Source organism: Homalodisca vitripennis, chromosome 1 (genome assembly GCF_021130785.1).
Source record: "Homalodisca vitripennis isolate AUS2020 chromosome 1, UT_GWSS_2.1, whole genome shotgun sequence".
NCBI lineage: Eukaryota > Metazoa > Arthropoda > Insecta > Hemiptera > Cicadellidae > Homalodisca > Homalodisca vitripennis.
In genome coordinates, this window is record NC_060207.1 from 33,492,685 (window position 1) to 33,516,072 (window position 23,388).

Genomic DNA, 23,388 nt, shown 5'->3' on the forward strand with positions numbered 1-23,388 from the left:
AGTTCAAATAACTATATGAATATGTTAGAAAATATTCCTATCATTTCTTATTCTCAGCTCACTAATATAAGTCAACTATTTAAAAATTAAATTCAGCCTTCTATTCTCTTGGGACTTTATACAATGCAATAGTTTTTACAATTCTAGATATATATTTTGCGTAGGTCAATTCCAATACTGAAAAGTGTACAATAGTAAAATTTTTCAATACCAGTATTTTGTTAAAATTTGTTTGATTTGAATCTAGAAAGTTTAATTTAAAAAAATCATGTTGTATTGGTTCATGAAAGCGTAACTGGCTGTGTTGTATAATACTAAAATATTGTTGAAAAATAAAAATAATTAAAACACTTTTCGTCTTTAAAGGACAAAAAGCGACCATAGCCGAAATAGAGTGTTTTGTCTTTTACAGAAGGAACAAGTGTAAGCTAGTGTGTGAGGAAAGCTTGTTGATGAGTGAGTGAGTTAGATTGTGGGAGAAGGGGTGGGAGGAATAGGGTTATAAGGGCTAAGTGGTCTGGTACATAACGACGAGTAATCAGGTGAACATGATGACTGTTGCCACTGTGCTTGATATCTCGCTTACGAGTATATCTCAGGATTACAGGATGTGTTAATATTATATGCAGAATGTGGTTTATTGCAGACACAAAAGCAATGTTAAAAAAGGAGTGTGCTTACTTTATTTCACACTCATATGGGGTTTCTTGTATATTATTATCAAATGATCCAATGAATGAGTTTAGTTACAGCTCATTTTCTTATCAGTAAAGGGTCTGAAATCTGATGGTATCATAGACTTAACTTCGTATGAAGAGATCCAAAATAGTACACGAAAGAGAAGCTTAAAATGAACTTTTTGGATCGTTTAGATATCAGAGACGCCCAGAATACAAAATATAGTGTTATCTAGTGTTCACATTGTCTCATAAGATGCACAATTGAGTGCACTATGACTTTTTAGATAGAATCTCTAAGCACGATGGAGCAACCGTGTTTTATATTCATAACATAGCTATGGTAGGAATAGTTGAATCAATGTGAATTTTGACGAGCTAATATCAGAATTTACATTGATTCAACCCTTCCTACCATGGCTACGTTTATGTGTAGTACAATTATAAGTTTAGAAATTAAATATCTAAGCATACACGATTTGAGGCTGATTTAATACTCGATGGAAGAGCGTTCAGTAAGTGAAAGAAATGTTCAGTACCAAGGAATGACTACTTTGATGGTTCATCTCATCGTAATAAATACAAATGTCACGTTGATATTAGATAAAACAACGTAGAAGTACGTCACACGCGTGACGTGTAGCGTAACAGGCTTCACTGAGATTGTATATACAATTTAAATTTACAGCTCATTTCTTTCTCGAGATCATATAGAAAAGACATTTTTACAAAACAAAATCTTCCTGGCAGACATAATAGAAGTTGTATCAGCCTAATGAGTGACAGGCCTTAATTATGGCCATCCAAAGTCCATGGTTAGACGGTCACACACCATCATAGAAAAAACCTTTGTTTATGTTGAAATAAAGTTACGGGAAAAATTTAAAACTCGACATGCACCATCATTGAAATCAGTGTTGCCTATATGTAGCTTCATGTAAAATTTCAATTATATTATATGTTGGTCAGTTCGTTTTGAGATATCATGCGAACAGACAGATAGATAAACAGATAAGCACACGGACAGACAAATAAAAATTTTAGGCCCCTGTACCGATAGCGCTCAGCTAATAACAGCATAAATGCTGTAAGTAGTTAAGCATTTACTGTTTGTGTTAAAAATAATTTTTACCCTTTACAAGGCTTCTTCAAAAGTACTTTCTGATGTAATTAATACTATTGGTACGACTATTCCTTAGTAACCATTACATCTGATAATTCGAGATCACAACTGTATGAGCCAATTTCTTTTTGTATTGACCGATCGCCGATCGCTAGCAATGGGTCCTGAGCTTGAAAGGATCAGAAACGTTGGAAGCTAGCTGCATTTACTGACGCATGTTGTTGAAATCCATTTTAAAGAGTAAACCTATGAAGGAAAATAGCAATTTGTAAATGTTTCTTGAAACCTATTTTTAGAAGTTAACAAATTAATGACTCTGTATTTCAAGACTGTTTGAAAATATGTGGTTATAGTAAGAGCTTAGCCAATAATTGTCAAAAGGCAAAACAAAACAAATTAAATGTCTCTGTCGGCGGCTATGAAATAGAAACGTCCAAACAAAACAAGGCGATAAGCTGTCACAGCCATTGTGAGCTACACGCAGCGCGGTGACTAATGCGGTGGCCGGACCTGTGCACGGCAGTGTTCACACTGAATAATGGATACATGTCCGTTAAATAACACTTGAACACTGACGTATACAGACAGCCATTGCAGGCGTGGGGTCGTGTAATCTACTCCACTGTGTGTGTTTGTTGCAAGTACTAATGCACTAGTCAAATTATAATACATAGTATCATTTATTTACTGTAAAAATGATGCTTAACTTGTTATTCCCTAAATAAATATTCATAAGTACAAGTATACACAGCAATATTAAAACGCTATATTAAGATTTTAAAGTTGAACAAAGTCCACGATGCATGGGTGTAGTTATTATTCTTTTCTATTGTTAACGTAGTATTAAAATAATTGTTGTACCTGCACACAAACGCCAAATTTGAAACTAGCCATCACGGAAAAATGCGTTTCAAAATAAGTATGGTAAATTATTCTTCATTTCTGGAGCAACATTTTATAGACACACTCACGTTCCTGTGCAATTTCAGAGATTCCAAGGCGTTGTAACCTTAGGCGGTACAAAAAAATCCCGTACAGCAGTTTTTTCATAACTTCCACGAACTACCAAGCTGAAGATCCTAAATATAAAGGTAATAAATCTTCAGAAAGATCTTCAATACATACAAAATACATCAATGAATAGCTATTTGCTTAAAAACATAGTCAACCTTTACAAAAGAATGTCCTTCAGATATCAAAATATAGACCATCCTTTCTTTAGCTCAACTTCCATTTAGACTTTGGACGATCTCTATTGCTTTTAGGATCGAAATTGTCTGTATGGCTGTCCCTATGGTTTTTCAATACTCCGTTATATCTGGTTATTCCTCTCTTAGATCTCACCAATTCATCCGTCCCTACCCCACTTCTTTATACTCGCAATAAAGTGCCTACTTAGCAATGCCCTCTCAATGACACTAGATCCCAAAGGAAGACAAAACACATAACCCTAAAAATATGATTATGCACGAATGCATTTTGATAGTTGGCCAATGCACTTACCAAAGTGACCCAGTATCACGTTACCTGAGGCATTTTATTATTCTTATGATATTATTTGCTGTCATTGCCTTCATTATTTTGTTTCAAATTGAAGTCATATGGTATAGAAACTATTCCCATCCCTTAAAATTTGTTTTGAAGTGAAAATACTAGAATGTTGTATCAATAAAATACGTTCTAAATTAGATTAAGTAGAATACATCTATTATTTTACGTCCTCCACTACCATACCACAGTTACTGAAAATCGTCACATTGTTGATGAAGTAACATTAATGCAACTATGTAGATTCTACAGAAGTCAAGTAATAGATATTAGAGAAATCAACTTGTACATGAAGTCCCCGTTTGTTCATATCATTGTACATAAAATATTCGCGAGATGTCTGAGAGAAGTTAGTATCTATGCTGGGTGTATAGGTCTGAAATTTGGCTTAAAAAAGCCACGAGTTGAACAAGTACCTGAAATATGAGAATATAAAACCGCTTATTATATAAACCCACCTTAATCGTGTTATTGTAAAAAAATGCAAATGTGATTTTTATAATTATGTGGGTTGTTTAAGTTTGGTGCGTACTGTATGCATAACGAATTTTAATGCAATGTCGATTTATTCAGTAAGTATAGTTATTAAAATATTATAACCCATTGAAATAGACGTGCTACTTTATGGTTGCACAACAGAAACATATTTGCTCTCATATTGACCTTGTGGGGTTTTAACAATTATAAAAATATAACAATTTCAAGAGCTACTAAACTAAATAAGCATGATATTTTGTACCAGCTGTAGTTAGCAAAGGGTAGTTAAAAGGTTTTGCTCAACGATTTTATTTCATCCCTTTAATAGTCATATAGTTACCATGAGTTTTTGAACAGAGCTACCGTCGCTGCCATCCCGAGTGCCTCAGTAGTTCAAACTATCTCTACAGAATAACTTAAAAGTGAAGTTCTTTAAGTTGACTTATTTAAGTAACACCCAGTTTGAATACAGAGGTCAATATTGGAAAAGAAAAACATTATAAACCAGTATAATAATAGGACAAATATTTAACTTTTTTTAAAGGAGAAACCGATCCCCTTTTATGCCTTATTCTGCCCGTCCTCATGGACCACTGGCCTTTGTGAGGATCTTATCAAACAGAATAAGGGGGAGAGTCGATACAGTACAAGGTCGATAGTACTGATAAAAAGTGCAAGGGTCACAGACGGGATTCGAACATGCGCTATCTCTAACTCAGAGTCAAAGTCCAACATCTTCGACCACTCGACCACCGGCATTTCTAATTTATCTTAGTGGCTTTTTTAGATTCACAATTTAATAAACTAAAGAAATATGGACGAAATTATTTTTTTTACCTACTTATTAAGTCAGTAATACGGATATGTATTCCACAGAATATTAAAATATTTCGATAATTCGTTGAAGGTTTAGGCTACTAACCGTTGACAGACAATGTGATTTACAAGGTAACAAAGGAGTTAGAAAGTTTTTAAACTCAGCCTTGAAATATTCTATAAATACTATCATCTATTTTATAACTTCTCTATGCTTATTAATAAATATTGTGGTATTTAAAATTTTATTCAGAAATGTATAACAATACATTCCTTAAAATACATTCAAATTATAAATATTGACTTGTGTTTTAAGCCAAAAGAAAGTTTTTGAACCATGGTAACAGTGTAGCAGAAGAAAAGCACTTTTTATGTTGGATTTTTCCACATCGCAGAACGACGCTTGTTGCCAGCAGTATTGGAGCGCGTCCAGCCACGTCAACATTTTCTGGCCAATATTTCCAAAGAATGAGCAATAAGAAACTTTCCGTGATAAATGTTTTCCTTTTACTAAGGAATCGTATAGTAAAAGTATTTAAAACACAAGTATACGTAGAGAATCTGTTACATAATACATTTATATATTCGATTTATAATTATTGTCAAAATTATATGTGTCCTATGCAAAGTGATATTACTTGTACACATAAAATGTTGTACTTAGTTTTTGTATCAGTACTAATAATGATCTTTCTAGAAAAATTACAAATTTTGGTATCATAAAATTCTATTAATGTAAATAAATATATTATATTTAAGTTTTTTACATTCATGCAAGACGATAAGCGTTTTTTTAAACAATACGAATGTCTAATTAGAAGGCATTATTGGGTTAAATAAATTATATATTTTTTTCCTTACAAAATTCTAGTTCAACTAATGATATTTTTAAAACAACTCCTAGAGTAATCTTTAAAAGACCTCCTATTCTTAAAGATATATTGGTCAAACCTAAATTACCAATGACAAACACCAATGAAAAATCAATACCAAAACAAAAAGGATCACATCCGTGTAATAAACCAAGATGTTTGATTTGTAAAATGTTACCACCAAATATACCAAATTCTTCAAAATTCACTAGTAGCAAAACACGCAAGACATATCCTATCATCGGCAACTTGTCTTGTGAATCTAAAAATGTGATTTACCAAATTCAATGCAAAAAATGTCCAGCAGATTATATTGGCTCAACAACAAATACCTTGAGGACAAGAATGACAGGACACCGATTTGATTATAAACACCAAGATTTAAAGAAAACTGTCGTGACTCATGGTATAAATCACAATGAAACTTTCGAAAATACATATTCAGTCAGTCAAACCTATTCGGCAAGTACATACAAATTCAAACCCAATTTACCTCAGAACATTAGAACAAGCACACCAATTGGTTTTAAAGAGCAAAATTCCACATGGACTCAACATCAGATAACTTAGCCAAAAACGTCTAAATTTGAAATCAACATATGGAACAATTGTTTAGTTCATGTCATCTGTATTTATTGTTATTACTTATTCACGGTTTATTTACTTTCGTTTGTACTGTTTTCTTTTATATTTTTATATTTTATACATTTTTTGCACCTGAAGACGGTTTTCACCGAAATATAGTGCCAATGTTTTAAAAACAATTTGTTTTAATTGTAAAGTAATTCACTACAAATAATATATATATATATATATATATATATATATATATATATATATATATATATATTATAAACCAATGTTTGATAGACGTATTATAACGAAAATTTGTATGCTTCAAAGTCTTTACGTTGTTTTAAACATTTTCCTGGGATATAGAGTAAAACCACCAGGGAGCTGCTTACCAAACAATGCCAGGGCTGTGCCGCTGACAGTAAAGTAATTAAAACCAACGCGTCCGAAAAATTTACCGCACATTTAAAGCACGAACGAGGTTATTATATTGTGCTTATCTGATTTTTATTTATTTACCTCTTTATCTTCAAAGTTGTTGCAGTTCTCAACTAAACAAATATAAATTATTTAACAGAGAAAGTGATAATTTGATTACTCATGTCGGTAGAATGAACTTTAAAGAAAAAGCTATGGTATAATTTTGCTATTTCTGAATCCAGTTAATAATTAAATTGTATAGCTTATCAAACAACTAAAAAAGATTATTGATAGCATTGAAAATATAGTATGTGCTACGAATTCATATTATTCTATAGGCATAGTTAATATAGGTTATATAATTACGAACTGTTATAGGGTATCGTGATGACGTTGAGAATGGTAGATTGCATAATATTAATATATTACTCTCAGCAAGTTACAAAATTATAGGCAAAATTTTATTTTGATCAGAGTACAAAGTATTTTTCAAACTCAGGGTCTACAGCTGCGGACGACAACTATGAAATAAATACTCGGTACTATACCTTGCGTAAACAGTTTCAAACGTTGTATATGTCTTATAAAAGTTTCTAAAAGATCATTAGTTGGTTCATAAAACGTTACAGTGCTCGGAAGAAGGATGTCAAAAGTTATACAGTTATATTTTTCGCACAATAAGAATAAAAAGGCGAACAGAAACAATAACAGTCAGCCTACCGAATACATTCGATCACAACCAAGCGGACATTTAGTATAAAGGGTGAACATGTTTAAAAACACCAACCTTACATATCATATTTAGCGTTTCTCAAACCCTTCGTACCCTTTCTCTTCTCCACAAGAGCGTAACGATGGTTATCACTAGTATGGTAAGTTAGTTAAGGGCATATGTTTAGTACAGTACCGACAAAATATTTGAGATCTTGGACTTTTAACGTTGTACATCTGCTCGCCGATGGCTGTGAATGCTCAGTGGATCTTGAATTAGTAAAGGGCCACACAATTAGTAAGTAATGATTCGAACATAAATCTTTAACCCAGGGAGAGTCTATTACTCAATTATTTGACAACCAGGATGTTCTTTGTTTCTGTTTGGAAAAAAGTTTTGGACATTTAAGTTTTCGAAACATATATACATCGTTTCTCTATAAAGTATGAATGTCAGTTCTATCTATTTTAAACTGTTATTCGTGTAAAAGCACAGAAATTGATGTGAATGTTGGGTTTAGCTCTATTTCACCTTCCGCACAGTGCAGAGGCGTTTAAATTGTGACTCTGTCATATATTTTACACCTGAAATCTGAAGTTCACGTCCCTCTGAAGGGATAAAAAGGTCGATGACAAAGACGCTCGAAACAAATTCTTTCCCTCTTTTCGTCACCGACTTTGTTCAGAGGGACTTGGAGTATATATCACATGTACGTCAAATCTGTAACAGTGCCAGATTTTAGACGCTACTCCATGTGGAGAGCTATGATAATGGAGCTAAATATACCATTCGCATTATATTATGCTGCTGTACTAAATAAAGGCGTGGTAGTTTTCATATTTTGGTAAAACTATGGCACAAGATCAGCTGTTAGAACGAATGTCAGAACGACATAAATTCCTCTCTGCTTCCTCTCTTGATAATGATTCATTCCCTCAATCAGATTCTGCGATGGGTAAATCTTAACTTGAATGTAAATGTTTCACAGATAAATAAAACTAAATGTATACGTCAGAACGAACTAAACATATTCTAAATCCTAAATACGAAGTCAGTGAAATATCCGTATATATCCGCTGCCAGTCATATATCCTGCTTCCTCTCCTGATAATGATTAATTTCCTATATCAACCTCTGCGGTGAGTAAACCTTGGGTTGAATGTATGTTTCTCGCCAATAAAGAAAGGGAATTTTATATTTCAGAAAGGACTAAAATTAATTAATATTCTTACTACGAAGTTAGCAAAATATTCATAATAGAAGGCTGCCAGCCAAACATCCCGCTTCCTCTCTTGATAATGATTAATTTCCTATATCAGCCTCTGCGGTGAGTAAACCTTGGGTTGAATGTATGTTTCTCGCCAATAAAGAAAGGGAATTTTATATTTCAGAAAGGACTAAAATTAATTAATATTCTTACTACGAAGTTAGCAAAATATTCATAATAGAAGGCTGCCAGCCAAACATCCCGCTTCCTCTCTTGATAATGATTAATTTCCTATATCAGCCTCTGCGGTGAGTAAACCTTGGGTTGAATGTATGTTTCTCGCCAATAAAGAAAGGGAATTGTATATTTCAGAAAGGACTAAAATTAATTAATATTCTTACTACGAAGTTAGCAAAATATTCATAATAGAAGGCTGCCAGCCAAACATCCCGCTTCCTCTCTTGATAATGATTAATTTCCTATATCAGCCTCTGCGATGAGCAAACCTTAGCTTTAATGTAAGAATTTCATAAGTACATAAAAAGTCAGACGAAATAAATTTCTATAACATTATGAATACGAGGTTATGAAATATCCATTATAATAGGAGAACACTATAAAAGGATTATTTGTGCGAAACCTTTCTGAAACAGTATATATTAATAAATAAGAACTTCTTCTCAGGTTTTTACGTAATACGGTATTGCGTAAAAGTGTCATACTCACGTAATGTTGTTCCTGTTATATTATGTTGTCTGTCGTAATATTACGCAAGAAGCATTTCTATGACAACAGCGTGTCGCGCAAATAGTTCTGGTGTTTTCTACTAAATGCCAGAACTTCGTAGGTCTTCCTTCTGTTATGAGTGTTTAAACCTATGTGAATTCGCTGTGGTTGCACAGTGGAAGCAGCAGCGTACTCAGGATCTACTCCTTCCAGTGCATAATATTTATACACTTAATGTTTTTTACCAATGATGTGTATCTGTTAATCACTCTTTCATGTCTTAAACTCAGGCTGTAACCTTATTTAATGACTTGCAATATATAGTGCCTAAGCTGTTAGTGTTATTAATCAGTTTTGTTTGACTAAAGATAGTTTCCACAGTGGGGCGAACAATTTCGAGATTTTAACTGTATTAAAAATAATGTGTTCGATTAGAAAGTGAAAACCTTGATGATATCATAATGAATACCTTCACTACCTACAAATTGTGTACTTTAGCTAATCCAGTATTGCTATCTAACACTATCAGCCCTAGACGTCTATGTTACTTTATATCAAGTATAGATACTGTGAATTTTCACATGGGGCTGAGAGTGTTAAACATCTTTTGTAATACCAGTACGCTAATAAAACCTATTCTAATATTATGAAAGTTCACTTTTAAAAGTTTAGATTAGAGTTTACAATATTACAATAGCAATTGTGTAAGAAACCTACAGTTTTGTGAGGCTTATCAATATGGTTTCAATTTGATATGTTATGTTCTGATCCAGAAGGATAATTGAAGGGACTAGCTTACGTTGTAGCTTTAAATTTTGGCCATGGAATTTTTCTAGGTTACAAGTATTTTTAATATAATTGATTGTAATATATGTTTTAAACTAGTAATAATTAGTAAAATAAAGACAAATTTTATTGTTAGATTTATATTTCTATTTTATTGTATATAGATTTTGCAAACATTTAAAAATTATGTACGCTTAATCTAGAATTCTGCTTAAGTTTTAAAAAAATTAGTGAACCTGATTAATAAAATTCATTATTTTCCTTTAATACGGAACATTTTTAAATACAGCTTTTATAACTAGTATTTTTTTAACGATTTTTATTGTAGACAGAAGATTTTTATTATTTACAATACAAGTAAATAAGCCAAAACGTTGAACTATTTCTTAGGTAAAAACTTTAGAACCGACCAGCATAAATATTTTGGATGTATTATAAGTATAATAAATGATATTTACATGATAATTTTTATCTACAAGATGTTTTCAAATGTTACTCTAGTCACAGCATGAAAAAACCTTTGGCAGGTCTTAAAAGGCTTCTCGTGTCTTGATGCTTAAGACTTCTTGTTGAAATACTTAAGATATTGAGCTCTTTTTCTTTCATTTGTAACTTCATTTCTTCAACAGAAATACATATACATGATGAGGATTTAAAACGATAATACATTTTGTAAATAAAATATAATCTATACAAAAATAGTGTAATGTTTCTAGCAACATTAGAACAAATTGTTGTGAAACCTCCATCATAGTGCATTCATAAATAAAAATCATATTCTTTGTATATATATATATATATATATATATATATATATATATATAATAAAGAAGTTGAAGAAATTTTAATTGTATATTCTGTTGAATCCAAGTATAACTAATATTTAGCTGAACTACAGATGTACGTCTTGTTATAATCTGCAGTGATCGATCAGGAATAGTATATATGTAAAAGACACTAAAGAAATATGGGTAAAACTAATTATCTACGGGTATTCTACGACTTGTGCTATAAATAGACTATGTAAAATTTAACATTTGTTTATGTGTTTTAATTGTTTGCGTTCCAATGGTATATAAACTAACACAAACTATAACTTTAACTCTACTCGTATTTAATCATTTTACTAATAATAATATTAGTAATACGCTTGAAAACGGTAGATTTGTATTTTATATTACGTGAAGAATCAGATCTTTATTTGCACCACGAATAACCTTTATGTTTTCTCATAAAAATAAACCTTGACCGGGCCTATTCATTTTTTAAATTTATATTTTGCTGTTAAATATCCATCTAACCCGTCCCAGTAGCGTTATGGGTCTATCGGGCGATGAAAAAGTATCGCAACATCTAATATCGCGGAGCAAAATTACCTATACCTCATATAGTCAATTAAGTTTTGTTATGTCTTTTAACCCTTTGAGTGCCGCAGCGTCTACATAGTAGATGTTGTGAAATGTGCATAAATTGCCGGCATCTACCCAGTAGACGATTTTTATTTAATTAATATCACATATAATTCATTTTTGTTTTGACAAATAACTTATTTCACGGCAATCTACAAGTTTCGAACTATCAATTGTGATTGATTTTTATTGTTCACCGCCCCCTTGTAGTTATTTGTCATCAGAAAAAAACAGATGACGCAATAGTTGGTCAGCTGCTACTTATTGCCATTAACTACACAGTTTCGTTCGTTGTGTGTTTACATTGTGCTAGTTTCGTGTGTTTATGCTGAAAACTGTTGTTATTACTATTCTGCAATTGTGTTCAGTAAAACTTACAATGCATTTATAAACTTCTTTTTTCGTGTTTAGTGACGTATATTTTATTGTTGGATTGGTGATGAAGTAAAACGCAAGTTCCAATCAAACTATTGATTTTAGGTGAAGTAAGGTTATATTGTAGGCCTGTGTATATTTTTATATACTTTTTATATAATTAGTATTTTACAGTCGTCTTACTTCATTGAGTGAAATAGGGTAGTTAAAATATTGTTTCTAAACCTTTGACAAACTTGAACAAAAATTGCTTTTTGTTGTATTTTGTATATATTGAAGTATCTGGTTAAATATTACTGTAACACACCATATTATGGATGAGTTTTGTTCAGTTTTTCATGCTCTTTCATATGGTATAGCTAAAAAAAATAAAATAAAATATTGTATAAATAAAATTTTTAGTTCAAACTTGAAATTTATTTTTTTTAATTTTTTAGTTTTTTGTTATAACCTATATTCTTTTTGTGTAAATAAAAATAAAATTATAATATTATATGAAAAAAATACCTTGTTTTATAACACACAAACCAAAAAAAATTATTCAAATCGGTTGAATAGTTTTTTTAATATAGTTTTTTCCCCACACGCTTGCAAAACAGAAGGAAATGCTCCGGCAATTTATGCGTATGACTTGGGAAAATATGCTGTGGCACTCAAAGGGTTAAATATATGGTTGATGACGGATTTTTTATATCTGTATTTCTACAACAAACAATAATTGGCTCCTGTCATCCCAATCGGCTGATCCTGATGTTCACATTTTACAGTCAGCTCGGATCTCAAGGTTAGTATGATTTTTGCAAGATAAAAACCTAGAAAGAATTTTACGCTTCTTTGTAATATTTTGTTAAGATAACCAGTATAAAAAACCCGTACAACTAACATAATATAACCTAGTACAACTCGATTATAGTGTTATATTATACAAACAAAACGAGCGAAATATGCATCCATATAGTCGTATTTCTAGAAGTATATCTGCTACTACAGTCGAACATCGATAACTAGTCTATCAAGGGATATTCGTTTTGCTTCGAGTTAGGATTTTTTTGTACAGTAGTTCGAGATATGAAATGTTAAATAAAGTGTCTAAGCGTGTGACTTGCTACAAAGGGCTGTCATGCAGTAGGCAGATGATTCTCTGACAGTTCACAAACCCCTTCTTAATGCCTACATCGTATTCCCAGCGTTTTTGTGATAATGAGGTCCAAGAATGAAAACTCGGGTTATAGAGGTAGAATTCGACTTGTCGAGGTAATTTTAAAGAGTGTTCGACTTAACTGTTGGACTTAGAGTTATTGAGGCAAAATTACTTAGAACTTCCGATTACAGAGGTAAAATTTAGTCGTAGGATAATTTGAGTTACACACGGTAGTTTATTTCGATTTATAAAGGTTTCCTCGAGGGAATTAGTACAAATTCTACGTAAAAATATTCGAGATATCGAGGTTATAGACTGTAAATGTAAAAAACGCAAATATTACAGAAATACAACACGAAACCTCCATATACAGATCACCATTGCAAACATTGGAAACAATATCAAGGACCTGTTTATATTAGATGCGTACATACCAATAACATACAGGTATGTACCTAAGTTTAATGCTATGTATAAATTTACGACACCCCCACTTTTTTAACGTGGACGTTATTCCAAACCTATGCTCATTTTCCTATCATAAAATTTAAGTTTTAACTTCAAAGGAACGAATAAATTTAATATAAAAGTATGATATCCTTTTAATTTTTGTATGTTGTAATACAAAATATTGTAATGGATGCAGTTTTACAATAAATGATCCTGAAACTAGCGCTATTACTGAAATAGGTTTCCAATACTTTGTTTCTAGGTTAATCTTCCATATATACCATAAACTTATCTACGAGATTTCATTGATAAATAGCAAGCAACTAGTGTTACCAGATTAAATAACCCATTTTTAGAGTTGGTTAAATTAAACAGTTTAAAAATAAAAGTAGAATACTCTTTGTTGTTAATACCAAATGATGTCTCCCACTCAGTTTATTTGCCTATAAAACCTTTTCATCTCCTCAGGTCTACCATTTACTTTGTACGTAGTAATTGCTATTGGTTTTAATGATTATATTTTCAGACTTTTTTAGACACTACAAGTTAAAACTATTGGTTACAGTCAAACCTAAGTGGGGACAGAGTTAGCTTATTTTCGTTTTGTTTTAGGTTTCTCAAGAAACATGATTTTCTCCTTCTTACTTAATATAGTTAAACATTTATGCTTTTAGACCTATAAAATGTGATGCTATTATTTGAATATAATTAATAATCAACTTTAATAAGTTTCTTTAGTGTTCTAGAATCCAGTTTAGCAAAAGATTTAGTAAAACTATGACATGTTTATCTTTTAGGTATCATTTATTTATTGTTGAATTAAGAAGTCACTAAACTATTAATGACATTATGGAGTTCATTATGGATTAAAATATGTTCTTTTTAATATTTTGGCTTATGGTTTATGGAGATATACACAGAAATTTTGAAGTATTATGAAATTAACTTGTAACTGTACTAATTAAGATACGTGTACTATTTATAAATTAGTCTTTAAAAAAGTATTGTTTTTTAGTTAACACATCTTATAGAATTCCAAACTGAAAACAAAAGAATACACCTTATATAATTTAGTACATTTGAGTATATTGTATTAGAAAGAAGTTTTACCACGGGTATATAGTAAAAATCCAATTTAATTCCGCTTTTTAACGTTTTTTAAAATTACAAACCCCAGAGATAACTATATTCCACAATTTTACTTCACCGTGTATAAATCGTTATGACTAACTGTAATTCTACGGCAGGTTGATAAACTCCACTGAAACAGTCGCAGCTGAAGAAGATCGGTATTTGCTGACGACAAACTTCCTTGTGTGCTCGAACTGATTGTTCCCACACACGGTGACGGAAGTTGGTAAATCAGACGTCAAACTTGTAGCTTCAAAGTCTTCAGTTATTTTATAAAACTTAGTTAACTGTAGCGAAAGCTCTGAACTCTGGTGTTTGTTACTTCAAATGGTTGTCAAGACAATGAAAGAAGCAAGCGTAAAAGTTAGTAAACAAGTCATAAAAACATTAAGCACAAATTTGCATTATTATCTTAACGCCACGGAACGGCCATACAAAACTAACTGTTAAGGTTGAAAGGATATTTGGATTTCGGACATTTATAAAAGGAGTACATCTTCACACCACACCGCTATTTTAATAGGACCAATTCTTTTTTTTACGTGTCTTACGGTTGGTAAAGTGTCTTATTGCTAATTAAAATACAATACATAAGAAAATTATCATTTACTATTTAATCTTTCGATAACCTCACATTCAAATGTCCACATACACTTGCGCGGGCGAGATCAATTTTAAGGCCACCTCCACTTTAGAGTGCAGGTAAAACTAGGTTGAGTGCTTATACAACATACAATGGTCTTTATTACCAGAATAAAATTTTGCTATACAAAGTAAAAACATGTTTAGCTCATTTCCAATATTGCCAACACTGTGTGCTTGAGCATTTATTCACATTACGTCAAAGCTCAAAAGCTAAGAAGAAAATAGTTTAATTTGTTGATTTGTACATAAAAATGTGTTTGTATATAATGTGAAAAGCGAATATTAACTATTAATACTCAATTTATACTTGTCCACCTATGATCTTATAATACAAAATTCGTATAGTTTTTAATACTTATTGCAGCATTAGAAATTACAACTGTAAATTAACTTCCTATTGTAAGATATTTGTATTGTTATACAGTATGAAATCAAAGAATTTATATGGCAAAATTTTTCTGAATTGAACCAAAGCACGAGGAACTAACAGCACGAGAAATATCACTCGACAAACTGTTGCCAAGTCCCCTGTCTGCTGAACACAAAGAAGTCCCTGGAAGCTCGAGGCATTGTTTGGCGAGACAGATTGATGCGGGTCTCACAGTTGCGTTTTGTGCTAATCATTTATACGCTTTATATCTCTGGATATTCTCTTTAGTTTGGAGATTTAACGGCGCGCCAGTATAATATATTAAAATAAAACTCACCTCGAGTTCGAAAAACATCGGGAGATTATCGTATCACTAACTATTCAATTACTGTGAAATTCTAAGACTTTTTAAATATACACAGAGAAAATTACAAATTTAAGTTTATGAATCTTTTTAAACAGAAAATAAAAAAGATAAATTATTAAAAAAGGTGTATTTAAAACAACGAAAATGAGAATGCTTGTTTGCATGTAGTTTGAACTGCAAAGTTCATATTGTGTCTATTTTATTTTGCACAATGTAATCAGTAAGCTATTATTGGTTACGAGAGTCGTTTATGACAGCAACCAATTTATATTTTTTAATCTGCTGTTGTCATTTTTTACCTACAAATATTCTTGTCTTGTAACTATGCAATGCTACCCCTAACCTAAAGCATTCCAAGTTTATTTGTTCTCTTAGGGCAAGAAGGTTATTAATTTGACCTAGTCCTATAAAGACCTTTGCGCTGCTTCCTGACTGACAGAATATTCTGGATGGGTAATGTTTGGAGTAGGGGCCGCCTTCCATGGAGATCTATGAGGAAGAATTTAGGGTACTTATCTCAAATCATGTCCCTCGAAAGAATGGGAGGCCAGTTTTGTACCAGCCTCTCCAGTTAAAGCAGGGGGTGGCACAGTCATATAGAGGCAGCAAGAGCCTCTGATGCTTAGAGAACGAACCATATCAACTCCATCTCCCGCAGTAAACTAGACCTATCGAATTGCATTTGCATCCCAGAATCTTGATATTTGCGGTTAGTGATGTGTCGCTCTTGGACATAAATTAGGTTACCCAGATGTAAGCGATACATCGGAATTCCAATATAAGCCTCAACAATTATCCTAGATGACAATCACTTTTCTCCGCTTTCAAAGATCGTTGTACAAAATTAGAAAGGTAACTTATTTGTAATCTATTCTGTATCTTTGATTTGTTATTAATTTCTTAGAATTCGTAGAGTAACATACTCTGGCAAGATGATGAATGTAATAATATTAATTCGGTAGACAATAGGTATTGCAAGAAAACTTCTCAATAAAAACATCATGTTACTCAACATAACAATGTTAAAAGGATCTTAGAAAATACTGACTTGAACAGTAAAATATTCACAAGTTCATCTGCAATCTACGCTGCCTTAAATGTCCTCTTATAGTAAATTACCCTGAATTCTGAACAATGAATCGTTCACTAGCAACGAATTACATTATTTATGGTCGAACAATTTCTTACTTTCTTATGTGCAAACACGATCAACTGATAGATCCCTAACATTATAGTTGTAATTTATTGACAAACAAGCTGTATCTCATAGAACTGTTCTGTCTTGTTATTTTCGACAAGTAGAAGACTATCACGTACAACTCTTACATAAACTGTAAAATATAAATATTTTTATTTACGTATACGTTAAGTTATCTCAGAATGACAAGGTTTCATATGGATATATCCTAGTTTTTTAAAAGCGCTCCTCACAGATTTAGTTTTTAATATTTGATCATTTGAATGCAAAATTACTTTAATGCATTGTTTGTTTTAAAAAGCACTTTTTGTTAGAAAGATTTGGCTATTGTATTACCAAAATATTATGTAATCACTATATTAGTTTGAACCTCGTCATGGATAACTTGGATTTATTTTAGAATGACAGGGTTCCATCAACCACTTTGGCAACCCTGACATACTGATCTGTTTATACGAGTAATACTTCACTTAAGGGTTACATACAATAATAACTCGTTTTTTATAATTCAAATTTGTGTTGCTCCCCGAAAGTTTGATGACGCTGCATATTTGACTCGCAACAACAAACTTGTTTGCTGTACAAAGTTTAATAATTTTAGTTAGACTTTGTATGAGAAACTTCAAGAGAGTTGTAAAATCATTAAGAGATTTTGCAGTAGGGCACAGTGATGCCTAACCAACCAGATAATCAGCATATGCATGGGAGCGGCTCAGCTATATTGTGGAAGACAATGGCAGGATTCAGTCCGCATTAAGCCGTAGCTCCAGACTGATCTCTCTGCTCTGGGTTCCAACGCAATCATCATATATAAACTCTCTTCCAACCCTCGATTATTCCAAGCCCCGCTAACTTCAGAGCCGTACTATATAATCTACAATTTACTTACAAGATTAAGAAAACGAATTCATTCAGACTCTCTATGCTCGTCATTGTTCATTCAGCATGTATTCATTATACAACAATGCATTATTATAAACTTAGTTGAAAATAGTTATACATTTTCGTAATATGACTTCAAATTTAAAATTTAAATATACTTCAACGATACTAGTTGCTTAAAACGTAAGTAATAAATTGTAAAAAAATCATAATAATTTATTGATACTTCCTTTGACATTGCATGACATACAAATCAATTAGAAACATTAATAATTGAAAATATAAAAACATTAATAAAATACGCAAAGTTGAATCATAATAAGTAAAGCTTTTCTTACAACACACAAAACCAGTGATAGTATTGGTTGTTGAGGTGAAATTAATAAGAAATATTGAAACAAAAATTTCATTATACGAATCAGTTGATGTAACATAGAGCTGACTATTTACAATATAATAAAAACTTTAGGGAAGAATGATTAAAAAAAAATACAAATTTTTTGAACGTTTAGTAGTAGTACATAATTTTAGCAACCATTAAAGCGCAAAACATTAGTAAGCTATTTTACGAACAAACCCAGAGTGTATGAATGTTATAAATCATTTTTGATTTAGTATAACATAGGCATAATCTATAATTGCATGGATCTCTCTCTCTCTCCTGTGTGTCACACACACACACACACACACACACACACACACACACACACACACACACACACACACACACACACACACACACACACACACACACACCTTTCTTCCCTCCCTCTTTAAATCTGGGAAAAAGGGCCAAATAAACTATTGAACAAAAGAATATTAAGATCGGAATAAATTACAATGGCCATAAATATACAATGATTGGCAGATTTTCTTGTTCGTGGCAACAAGGCAAACTCAGCATTGTCGTCGGCTGTACAGGGTATTCATTTGAAAACTTCAAACTCGTATTAAAATACTTATAGCCTAAGTATCAAAATTCTGTAAACGGGAGTGTATAGTAGTATAGTAATTAGGGGAACACAAAAATACATTTTCAAAATTGGGATCCTCACCCTTATGCACAAATTTTGAAATGGCAACTAATACCTCGTGACACCCCAAATTGAAGCTCTGAAAATGTTGTATTTTGGTTAAAAAAAATTGAAATCGGCCAAGCCATTTGGTATTAGCAGCCAATAATGTAACTTACACAAGAATTATTAGTCTACAAACTACTGTACTACGGCTTATAACATCAAAACTACTCACTGAATACTGTTGTAAATCCTTTGTAAACTTCAAATCAAATGTTCAAATTGGTAGCCATTGTTGTTTAAGCAAAAAATAACCTATTTTCAAATTCTTTCCTAACCCTATATAAGTTCCTCTGGTTAAGCGTCTGCACTCAGCAGTCATCCTGTTTTTCAAGTCTCTTACTCCATTAGGTTGTGTTTTCAAAACTACTTATTTCAAGTGACCCCACAAAAGAAATTACGTGTGTTAAGTCCGGAGACCTTCCGGCCACTCAATTGATCCTCTTCTACCGATCCAGTGATTATGTAGTGTGAATATAGCCATTGTCGCCCCTGAAGAGCATAACGTGGAAGGGCACCATCTTGTTGAAAATAAAACAAATCCGCACCTGAATTTAACATGCCTTTTACTTCATTTACTTGGTTTTCAAGTGTTTCCACACTAAGAGAGTCAATAGTGTTTTCTATAGAATGTAAGTAGGATTCTCTATTTAAGATTCCTTCAATAAATACAGGTCCAACAACAGTGTCGCCGAGTATTCCTACCCAAATATCAGTTTTTCAGGCCATTGGGTTGATCCTTCAAAAAATACATGTGGGATTAGGTCTGATCAAAATCGGAAATTGTGTTTATTAACAAAACCGTTAATATAAAATGTACATTTATTACTAAAGCATATGTTTTTCACAAAGTTTTCATTGTCAGTAATGATTGCGTGCATTTGTTCACAGAATTAAATCCGACGTTCATAACCATCTTCATTAAGCTTATGATAAACTTTGACTTTGTAAGGATGAAATTTTTTTAATTTTCAACGCTTTATGAATGGAACAACAGATAATCCTGTTTAAACGGCAAGTTTACTAATGGATTTATTAGGATTTTCAACAACATTAAGAATCATTTCAATTTGTGATAATTCGTCAACAACTCTGTTACCAGACCTTTTCTTGTTATTAACTGAACCACTTTCAGTACATTTTGTAACTAAATCTATGATGTACCTAGGTGACATATTCCTTCCAGGATGTAGTGTGTTAAATGCGTTAGCAGTTCTTTCTATTCGCTCACTTATTCTCGGATCCAAAGATGAAAATAATCTTCACTCTTTGGTGAAGGCTTTAAACCATTTTCCTTGCGAAGCAAGACGTACAACACCTACCACTGTCACTAAAAAAATGAAACTGCATTCCCAAATGTTTGGTGTGTTTTAACATGACCAGAGATAGCCGCTTACCGGACCAGTCTCCAACAATATTGTAGATATGAAAGATAAAAGAATGTTAAGATACTTGCTTGTCCTGTTTACTTACAAATACTGGTAGCGAAATTAGTAATTATGTTAATATCGCATTTAGTAAGTAATGGTGTTGTGTTATTACCAGTAGTAGTACATTAGTTGGTAGACTAATACTTATTGTGTAAGAAGTTACATTATTGGCTGCTGATACCAAACGGCTTGGCCGATTTTGAACTTTTTACCAAAATACACCATTTTTATGAGCTTCAATTTGAGATGTCACAAGGTATTAGTTGCCATTTCAAAATTTTGACTTTGGGTACAGCATTGGGTACATGGGAGTGAGCACCCCAATTTTGAAAATATTTTTTTTGTTTCCCCAATTAGTGTTATATACTCCCGTTTACAGGATTTTGGTACTTGGGTTATAAATCTTTTAATACGAGTTTGAAGTTTTCAAATGAACATCCTGTATAATGCACTGGGACCAGAAGTGGTCATACACGTGCAAAGACTAGGAAGTCGCATATGAAGCTGCAGGCAACAACTAGCATTGTTTAAACGTAAATTATTAAACCAGTCAAAATTATTGATAACATAAAATATTATTACACAGGAAAGATAATGCAATTTTTTGCAAATACAGAGAAACTTCCTATCGTGACAATATACATATTAAATATGTACGTCAATAGGATTATACCAAGTATTCCTACGAATCTCTCAATCAATTAGAAGATTTTGTAGCAAAGTACTTCTAATCATCTTCACATTGAGGACGAATATGAAGATGTCAATGACTTACATTGAAAGTATAAGGGAATTTTTGAAAATTAATCTTTAAACGGTTATCGCTGTAAACCTATTTATTTCATCAAATGGCTAAAATCCTGTTACCTTTTCAATAATTATTCATCTTCAATAATAACGTATAAACGTTTAATTCAAATGTATTACACAATAAGTCTGTGAACCAATTTTATTTGTGCTAAGTACTTATGAAAATCAGTAATCAGTCCGATTTTCTATTTTTCAAAATAGTAGGGAACGAGTAAAAAATTCCCGCTGTATTTCAAATTTGATCTCTGGTTGCTTCCATTTTATTGGGGAGCCCGCCAAAGTGTGTTCAGAGATAGATGTCGTGACAATCGGTAACAATTGCCAACTGCCTGCTGAACACAAAGAAGACTCAGGAAGCGACCGGTATTGTTTGTCGAGACAGATTGCTCCAGGCAGGAGCTGTCTCTATGTTACAGTCACTTCGCTAGAGATATAGTTTGCTGTTGTCTTCGATCTTATTGCTGTCCCATACCGTTTCTCAAGGAGTACTGTTTATTTATGATTGTATTACCAAATATAACAAATTTACGTTTAGTTTCCATTCAAAGATGAAGAAACCAAATAATTCTAATATTCTCCAGCTTCATTTCTGTTGGTAGTGTTATGAATACTGTGAGCTTTGAACCAATATAAAGTATCTTAATATGTCAATTTTCATATAATTTACAGCGTTCATTAAATTTGTGTTAACGGCAATAGCCTATTTTAATTTCAATACTGAAAATTATAAGGTATTTATTGTTCCAATAACATGTCCCTTTCCGTACTTAAACACACGTATGGATGAAATAGCTACATAATCTTTACATCACAAATTGTTGATGTAGTGGTACTAACCTCGCCCGGGAAGTGAGAGATTTGGTTTCGAGTCCCTATAGAGTAAATAAATAAATAAGTAATTACTTTTTGGAATCGTATTTTATTACGACACGATTTAGTTATTGTATTTTATACAAATGTAAGGAATATTGAGGCCATTTCATAGGTATTTAGCCATAACATGTTCGTTTACAACTTACCTAATATATACGTGTTATGGAAACAGATTACTGTTATCAAACAAATTCTATGAGAAAAAGTTAAAGTTGTCCCTAAAAACACAGTGTAAGTGGTGCATCTGTAGTAGAAAATATGTGAAGATCAGCGATTGTATAGTCACAATCGATTATAGAAAGAGCATCGTTCGTCTACTGCTAACAATATCTTGTTTATATTGGCAATTTTTGAAATCTAATAAGTACATGTGAAAAAAATTAAAATTTTGTATATAGGATGTCGTAATTAGCCTTGGTCATGGTCTTTATTAGCATGGAGTTTTTATGTTTTTTATTTCAAAACTGAAAACCGATCAGACTTGTGATTAAGTCTTTGAACAAAACTAAACTATTGTATAACACTACCGAAACGAAATAGATAAACAATTATTGCTTAAAAGTGTTGACGATAATGCTGAGTTACAACTTACAATCTATTGTATTTCGCAATGTATAAGAAAGTATTTGTTGGGATATGTCTGAGGTTGATGGTGTGAAATAAAAACCGTGAAAAGCGCCGATCACTGGCTTGGATTGTATCGACTTGGAGCTGCTACATCCCACTTTACTACAGAAACCTTTTAACCTAGATCGCCACACCTACGTTTAGCTGATCACGCTATAAACCTGCTATAAAACACGAGACCTGCAAGCGTGCAGAGTCTGACATGATTGACACTTGTGAACTGTTGAATTTAATATGGAACTCAACGAAAATATGCATTACTGATTCTAGTGAAAACCGTTACTTAAGTTAATTGGGTATGAAAAACATTTAGGATATGCAAGGATAATATGATCTTGAAGATTTCATACTATCAAAGTAAGATATAACGAAGCAAATTATCCAAGATTCCCTTTCATATAAAGTTACTTATACTCAATAATAATCTTTATAAAACATGTAAAGTACATTGTGTAAAATATGAATTAAAACCTTTAAATAATTAAAGAATTTTTAAAATAAACTGTATCCAAAATTAGTTCAATTTTATGTAAAAAAGAATTATACCTTTGAATGAAACAAGAATATTTTTTAAAAAATCTTTAAGTAGTAATAAAAATTTCTAGCTCGATACATTTTATCAATTTCAATGATGTAATTCCACGATGTAGACAATATTTATGCCTTG